Source organism: Anolis carolinensis, chromosome 1 (assembly GCF_035594765.1).
Source record: "Anolis carolinensis isolate JA03-04 chromosome 1, rAnoCar3.1.pri, whole genome shotgun sequence".
NCBI lineage: Eukaryota > Metazoa > Chordata > Lepidosauria > Squamata > Dactyloidae > Anolis > Anolis carolinensis.
This window is the reverse complement of record NC_085841.1, coordinates 341,479,429-341,496,007: the sequence shown is the minus strand read 5'-3', so window position 1 is coordinate 341,496,007 and position 16,579 is coordinate 341,479,429. Positions and strand designations below refer to the sequence as shown.

General features: G+C 39.6%; 1 protein-coding gene across 1 annotated transcript in view; it reads left to right on the top strand.

Moving 5' to 3' along the window:
- The first annotated feature begins 5,065 nt into the window (after nt 1-5,065).
- lgmn (legumain) overlaps nt 5,066-16,579 on the top strand; it is a 35,330-nt gene continuing 23,816 nt past the window's right edge. The window contains exon 1 of the mRNA XM_062968309.1: nt 5,066-5,221. The gene's annotated coding sequence lies outside the window, so the exon portion shown is untranslated. The remainder of the gene's footprint in view (nt 5,222-16,579) is intronic.

Genomic DNA, 16,579 nt, shown 5'->3' with positions numbered 1-16,579 from the left:
AGCTTGACTGTTGCCTGAAAGTTGACATGGCCTGATTTAAGGATGAAGCATGAGGATCTCGGACGAATGGAATTAATTATATATATGTTTTTAAGGTTTTTATAATGTGTTTTAACAATGTTATTAATAGATCTATTTATATTGTTTTGTTTTTATTATTGCATTTTGGGCATTAAATTTTGCCAATTATTGTAAGCCACCCTGAGTCCCCTCGGGTGAGAAGGGCGGGATATAAATGTTGTAAATAAATAAATAAATAGTTCATTGAAGAAATTTTCTAACAGGTAAGCAGTGGCAAAATATTACTTCCATGTCCACACAGCTGTATAAAATCCACATTGAACTGGATTATATGGCAGTGTGGACTCAGATAACCCAGTTCAAAGTAAATATTGTGGATTATCTGCCTTGATATTCTGGGTTATATGGCTGTGTGGAAGGGCCCAGCGAACTGAATTTACTTTGGGTTTCAGATACACTGTATTCCCAATAACTTCAAATGAACTCTGTTGGGCAAGATACACACATCTAGGTTTGCTTCCTCCACTGTTCCCAGACTCACTATAAGTAAAGGTTTCCCCTGACGTTAAGTCCAGTCATGTCTGACTCTGGGGCTTGGTGCACATCTCCATTTCTAAGCCAAAGAGTTGGCATTGTCCGTAGACACCTCCAAGATCATGTGGCCGACATGAGTGCATGGAGCGCCGTTACCTTCCCACTGGAGCGGTACCTATTGATCTACTCACATTTGCATGTTTTCGAACTGCTAGGTTGGCAGAAGCTGGAGCTAACAGTGGGCGCTCATTCCACTCCTGGGATTTGAACCTGGGACCTTGCGGTCTGCAAGTTCAGCAGCTCAGCGCTTTAATGCACTTTGCCACCGGGGCTCCAGACTGACTATTAAAGATAATGGAGCTGTTTTCAGAAGATGATACATATACAGGTCAAGTATCCTTTAGCCGAAATGTTAGGGATCAAAAATGTTTTGGATTTCAAATTTTGGAATAACTGTATTTTTACATGCTTACATGATGAGATATATTGGAAGTTGAACCCAAATCTCTTTTATGTTTCAGCTCATACAGATAGACCAAAAGTTTAAATAATTTTGTTCATGAAACAATTGTTGTCTATCTTGAACCATTAGAAAGCAAAGGTTTCCATGTTTCTGTCTCACAGGGTTATCTGAGTCCACACTGCCATATATTCCAGTTCAAAGCAGAAAATGTGGGATTTTATTCTGCTATGTGGAAGGGGCCCTAGTAGTTATTTAAGGAAACTAACATCTGTCTCAAATCTGTTTAGAATTTCAGTTTTCATCCACCAGAGGACACTCTTTGAAAGTTTTTGGTCTTCCTCCTGGGAAGATTAGGGCTACTTTTAATTCAAATACAATACTATCAATTCTATATCACTTTAACTGCTATGGCTACACTTTGTGAATTTTTGGGATTTATAGTTTAGTTAGATCATGGTGATGTTGCAGAGAATGCTGAATACCGCAAGAAACACAAATCTCACAATTCCATAAGATGAAGCCATGGCAATTAAAGTGGTATCAAAGTGCAATAATTGTAAGGACTGTGAAAGCAGTATCAAGCATCCAGAGTTTGTTCTGGGACTCCAGTTTAGCTCCCTACATCTTTAGCCTCCTCTGGCAAAGAGAAATGGGGCCTCACCAAACTATAAATCCCAGGATTTTATAGCATTGGGCTATGGCAGTCAAAGTGGTGTAGAACTGTATTCATTCCACAGTGTAGATGCGCTCATAGAATGAAAGGATTAGAATTGGGAAAGCAGTTACGTTGTAGATAAGGATTTCTCCTATGCCTTTTACAGCAGAGTGAGATGTAGACATTCAGCATACTGGGACAACTAGAACATAATTTGGCACATTATGAACAGATAAGCAATTCATCACCAGAATGCCTCACCAAACAACAAATCTCAAGATTCCAGAGCACTGAGCTATGGCACTTATAGTGGTGTCAAACTGCATTAATAACACAGTGTTGATGCACCCTTAATGTTATTCATTCTCTTAAAATACAATTGATCTGATACTATTATAAGTTAAGAGTAAATTATGGGACAATTATAAATTTGTTCAGTAAGGTTTGGCTTTGATTTCTTCTGAGGCTGAGAAAGTGTGACTTGGTAAACCACAAAAAACCACAGGTGACCTTGGGCAAGTCAACTTTCTCAGCCTCAGAGGATATCCGAGCCAAACCCTCTCTGAACAAATTCTGCCAAGAAAACTGAGCCTTAGGGTTGCCACAAGTAAAAAATGATCCCACCTCCCTGTTGGAAACTTGTTTTATTAATAAATATTATAGTTACCAGTGTAGAAAACCCTTTTTTCTTAATTTTTATTCTATTTTCAAAACAGACAACTTAAAAAATCAAAAATACAGGCACTAAAATAAAACAAAGAAAAGGAAGAAATCAAATACAAAAATTATCCCCTAATACTCCTTTCTGATAACGTCCCCTCACCCTTGTTAAAAACTGACTTCTGGCACAAGTCAGAAATGAATGGAAGGAATGAATGGAACAACAAAATTATGAATATTTTAGTTTATTACTTTTACTTTTTTATTCATTAGGTTTTATAATTTTGCCTGGTTTATAACACTGTTATAAGCCTCTTTGGATCTCCTGTTGGGAGAAGGGCTAATAAGCAGCGCTTTTAAAATTCTTGACACTGTTGCTTAGAAGTCTGCAGTGGTTAACCACTTGTGAATGTGTTTTACCTTGAAAAACCCCTATGACGAGGGAAGCTAAATCAGAACAATCCTATGCTTATATACTCAGAAATAAGCTCAGTTGAGTTCAGTGAAGCTTACTTCCAGATTAGTGTGAAATGCACAGTGTATATGATTAATAAACATTTATTCAGAAACAGATCTGAGTTCACTTGCGTCATAAGCTTATACTTGTCAATTCAGTGGTCCTGTTGTGTTTAATGGGACCGAACTGGAAAGCATTGCAATTTCCCCAACATTGCCAATGCCTTTACTATTTATGATGATTATGACAATGTCATTTCTCTTTACTAAAACATAGGGCCCATTCTGTATATTGTAGAATTGATGCAGTTAGATGTCACTTTAAGTGCCATGGCTCAATGCTATGGAATCATGGGATTTGTAGTTTGAGGCATCTGCACTAATTCACAAAGAAGGCTAAAAACAACAGCTCCCATGGTTCCATAGCATTGAGCCATGGTAGTTAAAGTGGTGTCAAAGCAGATCATCTGGGTTTTATATGGCAGTGTGGAAGCGGCCAAAGAGATGTCTTGGCGATGGGAGCCAAGTCCAACCACACAATCCATTTGTTTCATACCAGGCATGGGTAAACTTTGGCCCTCCAGGTGTTTTGGACTTCAACTCCCACAATTCCTAACAGCCAGTAGGCTGTTAGGAATTGTGGGAGTTGAAGTCCAAAACACCTGGAGGGCCAAAGTTTACCCATGCCTGGTACACACCTTGTTAATTTGAATGTCTTTTTTTATACACACTATTTTTAATAATTCTGTGCATGAAGCAAAATTATTAAATAATCAGCTGGCATTTGGAAACAATAGACATTGACAAAATCACGATCTGCCAACTGCAAAAGGCCACCCTACTGGGATCTGCACACATCATCCGAAAATACATCACACAGTCCTAGACACTTGGGAAGTGTTCGACTTGTGATTTTGTGATACGAAATCCAGCATATCTATCTTGTTTGCTGTGTCATAATAAAATAATAATAAACTTTATTTATATATCGCCCTATCTCCTCAGGGGACTCAGGGAGGTTTCCAGCATGATAAAAACAATACAATAATAATAATATATTATAATATATTATATAATAATGATAATACAGTAGAGTCTCACTTATCTAACATAAACAGGCTGGCAGAATGTTGGATAAGTGAATATGTTGGATAATAAGGAGGGATTGAGGAAAAGCCTATTAAACATCAAATTAGGTTATGATTTTACAAATTAAGCACCAAAACATCATATTTAACAAATTTGACAGAAAAAGTAGTTCAATACGCAGTAATGCTACGTAGTAATTACTGTATTTATGAGTTTAGTACCAAAATATCACAATGGATTGAAAACATTGACTACAAAAACATTGACTACTAAAAGGCAGACTGCGTTGGATAATCCAGAACGTTGGATAAGCGAATGTTGGATAAGTGAGACTCTACTGTACAACTTGTGGGGCCAGGCCTTCGAATAAGAATCAGCAGCATTAATTACTATTATGTACGCTGGAACTCAATTGACAGACCCAGTCTTTTAAACTTGAACACGCCTATCTGTATTTTATAATGCGTTTTATGAATGTTTTATGTAAGTTAATTTTTAACGGATTTATAGTGTATTGTACAGGTTTTATATTGTGTGTTTTATTGTAAGCTGCCCTGAGTCCCCTGTTGGGTGAGAAGGGCGGGATATAAATGTTGTAATAAATAAATAAATAAATAAATTTGTTTTCCTCCCCATCTCCCCGACGGGACAATACAATACATTACACATAATAAATAATCAGAAAGTGTCACTGTCCCAGCCACTTATACGGCCAATTTTGGATTTTGGAGCATCCCGTTCCACACTGTAGAATTAATGTGGTTTGATGCCACTTTGACTGCACGGGCTCAATGCAATGGAATCATGAGGGGTTGTAGTTTGGTGAGGCCCAGGTCCCTTCCACACAGCTGTATAAAATCCCACATTATCTACTTTGAATTGGAATATATTAGCAGCAGTGTGGACTCAGATAACCCAGTTCAAAGCAGATATTGTGGCATTCATTATCTGTCTTGATATTCTGGCTGTGTGGAAGGCACTATTGAGCAGGGAAGGCTCAAGGCTTTGTAAAGCAAGCTACAACACCCAGGATCCTATAGTATTGAGACATTTATAATGTAGTAGATGCAACCCCACCCCCCAATAGCCTGACACTGAACTTCTTTTTGGAAGCAATGCCTCCAAGTCCCGCCATGCAGCGCGCGCGATCCCCCGGGAATGGCCATCCTTGCGCAATGGGGGCGGTTCCCAGGGAAATCAGCTGAATTGCCAGGCCAATGGCTGGGGCGGCTGTCAATCACGCCTTGGCCACGCCTCCGCCCCGCTCTGGTATAAATGCCTTCAGCTTCAAGCTGACCTCCGTCCGCACTGCCGCCCACGGGATTGCCTGTCTGCTGGAGCCGGTAAGAAGGGGTCGTCCGCCTGGATGTTTTTGCAGAAATTGTCTTTTTGGGGAAGGGGAGATTCTTGGGTGCGTCTACACCAGGCATGGGCGAACTTGGGCCTTCCCTCCAAGTGTTTTGGACTCCAACGCCCACCATTCCTCACAGCCTCAGGCCCCTTCCTTTTTCCCCTCAGCCGCTTAAGCGGCTGAGGGGAAAAAGGAAAGGGCCTGAGGCTGTGAGGAATGGTGGGCGTTGGAGTCCAAAATACCTGGAGGGAAGGCCCAAGTTTGCCCATGCCTAGTTATTCGTATTACATCTTGAGCTTTCTATTGCTATACTTTTGTCGAATCAGCGTTTGTGTATAAATCAGATTATCCTGGAATCTAATGTTTCACCAATTCTCTGGGTGGGCTAATTGTTAGGCATTTGGGGCTGGATCTTCTCCTCCTCTCTTGCTAGTGATGGGGAGAAAGCTTGTTAAAACCTCTTGGAATACGTTTTCAAAGATGTCAGCACTTAATGTAACTGATATAAAAGCAGGATTTACATCCTGGGACTAGCTGAATTAAGATCTCAAAGCTGTAAAGATGTTTAATGTATTGGAACATGGCCACACGGCCTGGAAAATGCACAACAACCCAGTGATTCTGGCCATGAAAGCCTTCAACAACACATGTTTAATTTAATTTAAATTGAGGTTATTGTTTTCAAAGTGGTCTGTGGAAGCCGGAAATCTCCAGAGACTTGTTTGGACTCAATAATGGAAGGTAAAGGTTTTCCCCTGACATTAAGTCTAGTCATGTCCGACTCTGGGGGCTTGGTACTCATCTCCATTTTTTATGCTGAAGAGCCGGTGTTGTCCATAGACACCTCCAAGGTCATGTGGCCGGCATGACTGCATGGAAGGCCGTTACCTTCCCACTGGAGCCGTACCTATTGATCCACTCACATTTGCACGTTTTGGAACTGCCAGGTTGGCAGAAGCTGGGGCTAACAGTAGGAGCTCACCCCAATCCCCAGATTCAAACCACCGACCTTTCTGTCAGCAACTCAGAAGTTTAACTTGCAAGGTCATGTGGCCGGCATGACTGCATGGAGCGTCGTTACTTTCTTGCTGGAGTGGTACCCCTTGATCCACTCACATTTGCATGTTTTTGAACTGCTAGGTTGACATAAGCTGGGGCTAACAGTGGGAGTTCACCCTTCTCCCGAGATTCAAACTGCCGACCTTTCATTTAGCAAGTTCAGCAGCTCGGCGTTTTAACCCGCTGTGCCATTGGGGGCTCCCAATAATGGAAAGGCTCTCTTAATTAGATCAATAATGGATTCAGTTTGCCCACTGCTTTGGTTCCCCCTCTAATATTCCTCCAAATCAGACTAGTGTTCACCTTGGGTGCATCTGTGATGTAGAATTAATGTAGTTTAACTGCCATGACTCAATACTATGGAATCATGGGAGCTGTAGTTTTACAAGTTCTTTAGCATTCCCTGCCAAAGAATTTTGTATACGTATAGCGGTTCCAATCTAGACAGCAGAGAATTGGTCAGATTTGTAGGAAATAGGTGTCAGTTATTGGCTTGTGGAAAGGAATCTCTTGCGTTTTTCTTGCCATACAAACCACTCAAGAAACAGGGGAATTCCAGGCATGAAACAATCAGGGCCAACCTACCAGCAAAGGATTCCCCCAGGCTTTGAAGCTGCAAGGCCATTTAATGCTAATCAAGGTGGCTAATTGCAACATTCACACTTGCTTCACACAGACAGTTCTTTCTCCCACCCTGGGTATTCCACAGATATATAACCCCCACTTGCCTAGTTTCCAACAGACCTCACAACCTCTGAGGTTGCCTGTCATAGATGTGGGCAAAATGTCAGGAGAGAATGCTTCTGGAACATGGCCATACATGGACATGGAAAACTCACAGCAAACCATAGCAACTCAAACCATAGTTGCTTCTTGTTTTAATTGACCTGCCTTTCCTGTGGAGGCATCTGACATTATTTTATTTATATGGATCTCGTTAAGAGAGAAGAAGCTTCATCTATGATTCTGTATCGGGTACCAAAGTTTTCCTCAAGACAGGTTTAGTGAACTTTTGGCTTTTCAGTTTTGGAGCAGAAATTTCCCCAACCTTTTGCCATGAGCTGGGTGAGGCTAATGGGAGTTATAGGACAAAATATTGGATCTCCCCAAGTTCCCCCATCCTTCCTGAAATGGCAAAAATTTATTTGCAGAGTGGCAGATCTTGCAATCTACCCTTGCTTTTTAGGCCCGGGCTGTGGTGCAAGCTGGTGAGCAGCCAGCTGAGACCAATCACTCTGACCAAAAGGTCATGAGTTCGAGGCCAGCTCGGAGCCTGCGTTTGTCTTTGTCTTTGTTCTATGTCAAGGCATTGAATGTTTGCCTTATATGTGTAATGTGATCCGCCCTGAGTCCCCTTTGGGGTGAGAAGGGTGGAATATAAATACTGTAAATAAATAAATAATAAATTATATATGAGTGCACACTCTTTGCATAACCTTCTGGCTGTAAGTACAATCATGGGGTGCATATACACTGTGGAATTCATGCAGTTTGAAACCACTTTAATTGCCATACCTCAATTCTATGGAATCAGTTTTACAAGGTATTTAGCATTCTCTGCCCAAGGGTGCTGATGCCCCACCAAACTACAACTCCCAGGGTTCTATAGTATTGAGCCATTGCAATTAAAGTGATATCAAACTGCAATAGTTCTACAATGTGGTTGCAACCATGTTGTTAGAAGAGACTATGCTGTCCAGCTTCCTGCCATGAAGGAATGCACAGCCAAAGCAACCAGATGCACTCCCTGAATCTGTCACCCAGTCAGCTGGTTGTGAATGATGGGAGTTGTAATCTAACACATTTAGAAGTTGGCTGTTTTAAAGTGCGCACTATTTTCAGTACACAATAGCCTTGGATAGTACTCTGATCTCTGTTCCCGAAGCATTATAGGGCCCTGCATCTTGGTTCCATATAGGAATTCCCTGGCAGAAAAACCAATGGGGAAAGAATTACCAATTTAGTCAAACATGTTGAAAAACATAGTTTTAAGGGCATGTACCCTACTTAAATGACTCCAGCTCAGGGTGTTTTGACCCTTCAGCCTTTGCAGTTGGAGTAGGTATGTTTGGTTGACCCATGTGGCTGATAAAGCATCAGTATATGGTGAGCCTTGGAGGAAATTACTACTGCCCTTTGTATGTGTTTTAAGATTTTACTTGTGTTTCCCGCTACCTGATTTCAGAAAAGGAAAGCTGTTCTTAAGCAAGCTCCAAGTAGAAACACGTAGGCATGCTTACATTTCAAGAAGCAGGGAAAGGTTAAGGCCAGAATATAATATTTTCCCAAAGGAAATTAAATGCACATCTCTAGAGGGAAAGGGATGCTTAAGTTTCTCTTAGTGACCTAATTTTTAGGTAACTGTAGACACTCTTTCAGCCTGCAGCCAAATTCAATTACAGGTAATTACTTAAGGACCACATTCCAATGCTGGGCAGGGCCAAGGGCAAATTAATGAGACTTAAGACTGTATATTAACTTGAAGCTCTTACTGTCACTGAGCCTTAGGAAAGTCCTTTCAGTCTTACAGAACAGGAAAAATCTGTGCAAAACTGGAAAAAAAACATTAAATTGTGATGTCATGGGTTAAAGAAGGGATTGTCTTTAGAAGAATCTTCAGAATTGCATATTGGGTTTCCAGGAATGCCATATGCAGCCCGGTAGTTCCTCGGCCCTATTTTAAGATGGCAACTTCCCCTTCCTGGTTCACATCATTTGGGAAAACTGCAAGACCTGGATCTGTGCAGACAAATGTGTATGTTTCTTGCAGGAGTAAAGAACCTTTGACCACCCAGGAGCCTGTGTGCCTTACCCAGCATAGCCAATGGGAAAAGAACAGTTGCAGCTGCAGATTGAAACAGGGAAATCCAACATTTTGTGCTAGGGGATGGATAAAGAGCATCCCTTCAAAACTAATTAGATTTTAGCACTATTCAGCATAACCAGTAGTCAGGAAATGCTGGCAATTGTAGTCTCGACACAACATCTGGAGGGCTTCACTCACCACTATCATGGGTTAGTTGCCATAAGAGACTCTAGCAGTTGGTATAAAATTGTCCCTCCAGTGAAACTGTGTTTAGGTTTATGGTGAACGAACGGAGCAAGTAGCAATGGTCATTGTGGAGAGGAAGCACAATAGTTACCTTTCTATAAGCTGGAATCAAAATGCCTGGTATATTTTAGCTAGAAGTTCTTTCTGCCAATTGAGCTTTAGGAGAGTCAGCTGAGAAGGATCACAATTCATCTTGCCCAAATGGCTAGTGGCCCAATGCACCATTGGGTTATCATCGTGCAATTAAATCTTTGCACACAGAAATGCCGTAACTGTCACAGATAGGAAGGGCTTTGTGAGACTTGTTTGCCATACATCTGGATAACCCGCTTAATGATTGGGTAATGTGTATAAATGGAACATTCATATTTATGAATTGTACATCTCCTGTGAGAACCACCTTTTGTGCATTGGACTAGGATTCTGGAAACTAGGGTTCAGTTCCTTGCTCAACTATGGAAATTGAGTAGGTCACATACTCTCAGTTCTAGTAAACCTAGTGATTGTCATAAGTTGGAAACAACTGGAAAGCACACAACAACATTACCTCCTATATTTGAAGACATATGTTCGGGCCTTTTTGCTCTGCAAAATTACAGCATTGTGATACCACTTTAACTGCACTTTTTCCACATTCATGGTGGTCCTGTGCTCCTAACTCCAGAGAAGGGCTGACTTGTAAAGCTAGCAATTTCCTAATGCCGTGGGGGGAAAAAATCTATGGTGCAGTCATACTTGGAAAACTGCAACCTGAAAGGATATTGTTGAAGGTATAGACAGGGGTAGCCAAAATGATCAAGCAGTTGGACAAAGACTTGATCACATTTGAACAACCAAAGTCAGAGTAAACATATATAAAACTAAGCATTGCTATTGATTCCTGGGATTTGTAGTTTGGTGACAGACTATAACTGCCTGACGTAAAATTCTAAATATCGCTCTCTAAACTGCATTTCCATAAAATGGTACCCTGGCATCAGTGAAATCCAGAAGATAGAACCTTAGCATATACTGTAATTGCATATTACTATGTAACAACATTTGAAATATTTTCTGTTCCTGCTTTGGAAGTATTATTTCCTGTTTAATTGTGCAGTATTTACTTTGAAAGTAGTTGTTACACCCCAGAAACTTTGTTTTTGTGGCTGCCACAAACTCTGTTGAATTGGTTGAGACTGTATGAGCTATTCATTGAAAAACTATGCAGGATGTCCCACAAAAACAAAGTTTTTGCAGTTTAACAAACTTTTTCCATGTGTTGTAACCAATTAGGAAATGACCGTTATAACCCAGGAATAAAAATCGTGTTACATAGTGTTATGGAAGGGGCCCACATCAGACCTTGAACCCAGTGGCTGTGCAGCCTGGGGAGTCTTGTAGTTTCCATCCACAAGAAGTATCATTCACAGCCTTATGTTCAGGTGCTGGTGGAAGCTTCTGTCGTGTCTTTTCTTCCCTCATGCCAAGCAGACAAATTTCTCAGAAATCTGCTTTGTCACGGCTGGGAATGAAGTGAACTTTGGTCTTAATGGCATGAGGAAATGTTTACATTGTTCTTGGACAGAATCTGTAAATTCTAAACTAGTTACAGTATGCTTTGAGCAAAATGGAAAGACAAATTGATTCTTAATACAAAGGGCTACTTTTTTCTTCAGCTAGTTCTCACCTAATTGAACAAGAAGATAGTTACATATAGTAGAGCTAAATTGCTGTCTTCAAATAAAGGTACATCACAAAGCTTGGAAGGCAGGATAGATGTGAATGGACCACAGTATTGGAATTTCCCTGGCCAACATGATTAGTGGCCCTTAGTGGCTGGGGAATTCTGAGAAATGTAATTGAAAAGTATTTTTGCAAGTTCTCCATTTGACAACTGAATGAATAGATCCCTCTGGATCAGGAGGGAAATTGTGCATCCCTTCAGTTGGGGTTGAAATGTATCACTCAGCAGTTCCAACTATTGTAGCAGGGAGTTCAGAATTATGGGAATTGTAGTCCAGTAATATTGGTATTTCCTGCTGTGGATATAAACTCCAATTAGAAGATGCCACTTCAGGAAGCATTATCAAAAAGATGAGCAACAAAGAAATTTTGTATTTACTGGAAATTTGCAGTTTCTGTACTAAGCATACGTGCAGTTTGATTTATGTAATGGACATCTTGTATTTCACTCAATTGTTGTCAATTAGTACTATTGTGTGACTATAATGATCTTATAGTATAGTGCTGCTTACTCCTGCTTTTTGAATTGTCATAATAAAAATTGTGTCTTTTCTATGGGGCAACATGAGTGAGGAATGCTGTCCTCAGGGACTTTACTTATGAAGGACCTTAAATTTGCTTAATGCAGGTACCAGTTTTTTGTTAGAGTTTTGTTAGCTCATAATTGGAAAAGTTACATTTTGGGCTGCAACTCCTCATATCTTGCAGTCATCACGGCTATGGGCAATGCTAACTAGTGAGTCAAGGGGCTATCAGAAAAGTAATACTTTCAAGCTCTGTGTTATAAGAGTTTTGAGCCAAAAGCTTGAAAATTAAGAGGTGCTGCTTATTTTCCTCACTAAAAGGAGGGTGTGCAAAAGCAGAGAAAACATTAATGAATCCATACAATCCAGAATACTGTTTAAAAACATGGTCAGCTGATGTTTAAACTGGCTCCTCTTGTTTTCTCAAGTATAGCATGTGATGCCAGGGGAAAAAAGTGATTTCACCTTGTCATTCCGAAGTTTCAACACCAAGAGAGGTTTGCTTCTATCACATTTCTGAAGCTGTCCGGCATCCTATGCCAGATAAACACCATTGACCCACTGCAGATATGAAAAGCAATGGAAGATTTTCCTGAATAGCAGGGGCGTTGGACTGGATGGCCCTTGTGGTCTCTTCCAATTCTATGATTACATTTCAAATTTTTAAATGGCAGTGACATGAGTGCACATATTTCAGTTTGACCAAAATCACATTGCTGCCATTTATTGATATGAAGCACAATGATTCACAGATTCACTGGAAGTCACAGACCTGGATCTTATGGATTGAGGGGTACAGTAAATTATTTAGGGTGACCAAAGCAAAAAGATGGCAGAGAGCTCCGAAAGGATATTTCATAGACTGGCAGATTGGGCATTAAAATGGGAAATTCAGTGTCAGCTATTCTAAATTGATGCACAAAACCAAACACATAAATCTATACTCTTGAGGTATGGGGTATCAATTACTTATTTTGAGAGAGATCTTGGTTCTTGGAACTTTGATCCAGTGTGCGTCAGCTATAAAAAAAGTACTATTTTGTATTTGGTATTAGTAAAGCAATTAAAAATACAGCCCTCCAAATTTGCAAGTTTGACTTTAGTGAATTTTAATATTTGCAGATTGGATTAAAATGTTTTTTAGGAATCTCTTAAACCCTCCAGTATGAGATCCTGTGTTCCTAACCCCAGCAAATGTGGATGACTGGTTTCTAAGTTAGAAATTATCCTAATGTCTTCAAACAAATCTGGGAATCAATATAACATTCTATCTCCAGGTGGGATATCTGGAAATCAATATAATATTCTGGTCAACCAGACCTAAAGGGATTTTGCAGAGCTAGAAAAGATATAGAAAGGGGCAGCCAAAATGATCAAGAGACTGGAGCAACTCCGTTATGAAAAGAGCCACATTTGAATAAGCAAAGACATAACAAACATGTATAAAACTAGGCATTGCATGGAGAAAGCAGATAGAATGCAGTTCTTTCCCCTCCACAAGACTTCTAGACTGCTGGATGACAATAACAATAATGGTGAGACATGCAGAATGGGCAAAAAAGCCATGCATAATCAAGCAATATGACCTTTTCTTCCCATTGCATGATCAGAAAGGAGGTGTGTCAGTTACATGAAAGGCCCTGCAGGTCTAGCCAGTCTTATTTATTGAACACCTGCCTAGAAGATTCTGCTGCAAAATCTTCCAACACTAATTCTGTGGGTTGATGCTTTCAGAGGTTCTTCAACACACATCAGTGCAGTCTGAGCGGAAACGTCAGTCAGTAGTGGATAGTTGATGATCAGAATCTTTTACCCAATAAGGGAAAGTGATTTTAATTCCCATCAAGATTTTACATTTAAAGAAATCATTCTTGTAAGCAAAATAAATATTGATTTTATTGAATGTCTTTCCTGAGTTTGATTAATGACTTTGGATTTTTTTCTGCACAAGGAAGGATATCACACATAGTAACACCTTCTTATGGTCACTTCTCCAGGTAGGATATACTTGTGCTGAGGCACTTCTATCAGTAAAGGCACTGAATGTTTCCCTATGTAAATGACAAGCATTCTGAATCCCCAAGGGTAGAATATAAAGAAAGTGTATTATTACTATTATTACATCAAGAGCTTTTTCCCCAAAATCTACAAGTACAAATTCTTACATATATGCATTTTGCATGCAAAAAATTTACAAAAACTAGTTAAGATGAATCTGGAATACTAAAGGCTACACGTTTGATGTACGATCAGATATCTTTACTAAGGAGTGATAGTAGAGTTCAGATGAGAGGCAATCACCGTTTGGTGGTTTGCAATTCAGATTATCAGTGATTTTGTTTGCTATTATTCCCTTCTAATCTGGGATCTGGTGAAGTCACGGCTTTAATATCAGTGGCATAGACAATGCAGGGAGATGGTGAATCTTTTTCTGTAAAGCTAACAGTCTTCTTTGTAATCTTTAAGCTCTTTGCTAACAGCAAAGTTACAGAATTGTTTCTTGTAGGACACTTCCTTATCAGGAGTTAGTTATCCTAGTCTCATGACTAGAGCAAACTGCATTTGTTTGTACTTCTGCAACAAAAATCTAGGAGGTGAACTTTCAAAAGATGCCTGTATAAACTAAATTCAAGCTACATTATTTCAGTTTGGATGCATCATGAGATGGTATGGCTAACTGGAAATGATAGTCCTGGAGAAAATGGAAGGTAGTAAGAAAAAAGGAAGATTAAATGAAAGAACGCACAGACCAGAGTTTGCAAGACGTTGATAAGGGTTAATCGTGATGGGGACTCTTAGAGATATCTCATTCATAGGGTCACCATAAGTTGTGGCCAGCTTTTCATAGGACTAATAGAATATCAAAAACCATAACCCGCTTTATGCACAGTAAAACTTATTAGATCTTAAGGTACCACAAGTGACTTTCCCATCCAGTCCTAAGACTACCTAAAATGGTCCATCCCCGTACTAATGAATCCAGAAAGATTCCTGAATGCCTTGGGATTTTCCAGCTTTCAGAATTGGTGAACAAATCTTGCCAAGAAAATGCTATGGTAGGCATAGGTCAGAAACTACTTTCCCCAGCGGGAGTCAGGGCGGTTTACATACATATTAAAATACAAACATTCAATGCCACAATTAAATCATGCAATATCAAACATGAAAAATACACATTAACAGACTTAATTTTCTCTAAAAATCACATTAAGATAAGAAATACAAATGCAAAGGAGAACATAATTATACCAATAAAACATAATTGCACAAAACATATGCCCTAAGCAATTAAGATGACCAAATTGAAAAAGTACCAAGCATTAGTTGTAATTTAAAATAGACTCTAGCAGCCATAAAGTACAATGACGACATGCCCCATGTAGACCTGCCTTTGAGAACTGTTTAAAAGTTGCAGGTAATGCAAAATGCAGCCACCATACTAGTGTGTGCATTTTAGAGACTGTATAACATTGGTTTTGCAAGGACTATACTGGCCCCCTATTGTCTTCCAGTATAAATCCTGGCTATTGTTTTTGATCTACAAAACTCTGCTTTCTCCCATACAAGCCTACCAGATATTTGAGATCTCATTTAATGTATTTATTTAAATGAGGCCCTGTTCCATGTGTCAACACTTTGTGAAGTTAGGCTGGACGTTACACATAATAGTGTTCCTAGGGTAATCCTCCCATACCTCTATATCTCCAAGATAGTGGGAAGAGGAAGGCATGTTCTTTATCATAGGTCATGCATTCTGTGGGGAGTACAAAGGTTAAAACTGAAAAGACTTGCAAACATAGTTTGTTATATATCCCATAACAAGGTGTACAGTGAATTGAGACAAGAGGAGGTAGCCCCCCCCCTCTTATATAATAATAATAATAACTTTATTCTTAAACCCCGCCCCATCTCCCCGAGGGGACTCGGGGCGGCTTACATGGGGCCATTGCCCAACACAACAATGTAACAACAACAACAAGACAATAAAACAAATATCCCAACAATAAAACATCAGCATCAATAAAACAGTAATAAAAACCAACATACAGAATAAAATGTTAAAAACAGGAGACTAATACACGGGTCTGGGCCAAAGTGCAGAATATTTCAAAATCGGGGAGAGGTATTTTCGCAGCTAAAATAGTCAATAAAGTGTAATATAATACTGGCAAGGCATCACCGATGGAGCTATTGTTGAGTGGGCAGATGAATCGAACCTACAACGATTAATCATCAAAGGCCTTGACCCTTTGGTAGCATGTCTTTATTATCTATCAGCTTCTCCAAAATAGCCAAACAAACCCTTTACTTGCATTTTGTAATGGATAAATCAATTGTATAAAGTGTTCAAAAGATATTATGGTGTTTGGGAGTACAACCCGCACCACTGCCAAACAGTGTGGATTGTGGTGATAGTCATAGTAGTAAAAACAGTCTTGCAGATGCTGATCTGGCCTCCCTTCCTTTTAAATGTGTGTATGTAAACAGCTCGCTCAGCGAATTCTTTTCTTCCTGTTTGGTTCATTTTTTGATGACTCAGGTACTCTGTGACTTATGCAAAAACAATTATTAACATAGTTGTGTATATTCAGGCTTAAGAACTTAAACAGGTACAATCTCTTAAAAGTTCTAACAGTTCAGAGTTGGGAGAAAAGCAGGAAATTGAGATAAACATATATGGATGGAAAAAGGGAATACTAGTGAACTAAAATAAGTATGCAGACATAGAACTGACTTATATCTGTGTATGCCACTAACAGGATTTTAGCCTAACTATGTTACACTTAAAACGTGCACTGAAAGTAGCATTAATTATTTTCCTGACTATACTAATGTGTGATGGATCACAAGCAAGCTCAGAGCAGGTTCATTTAGCATGCTGAGCATCATAGTATGTATGCATCCAGAGAGTGCATATGCATACTGGCTGTCCTCCATTCACCAGCACAAAATGCCAATGTACTTCTTTCCTTGAATCTCTTTATCAGGAGGG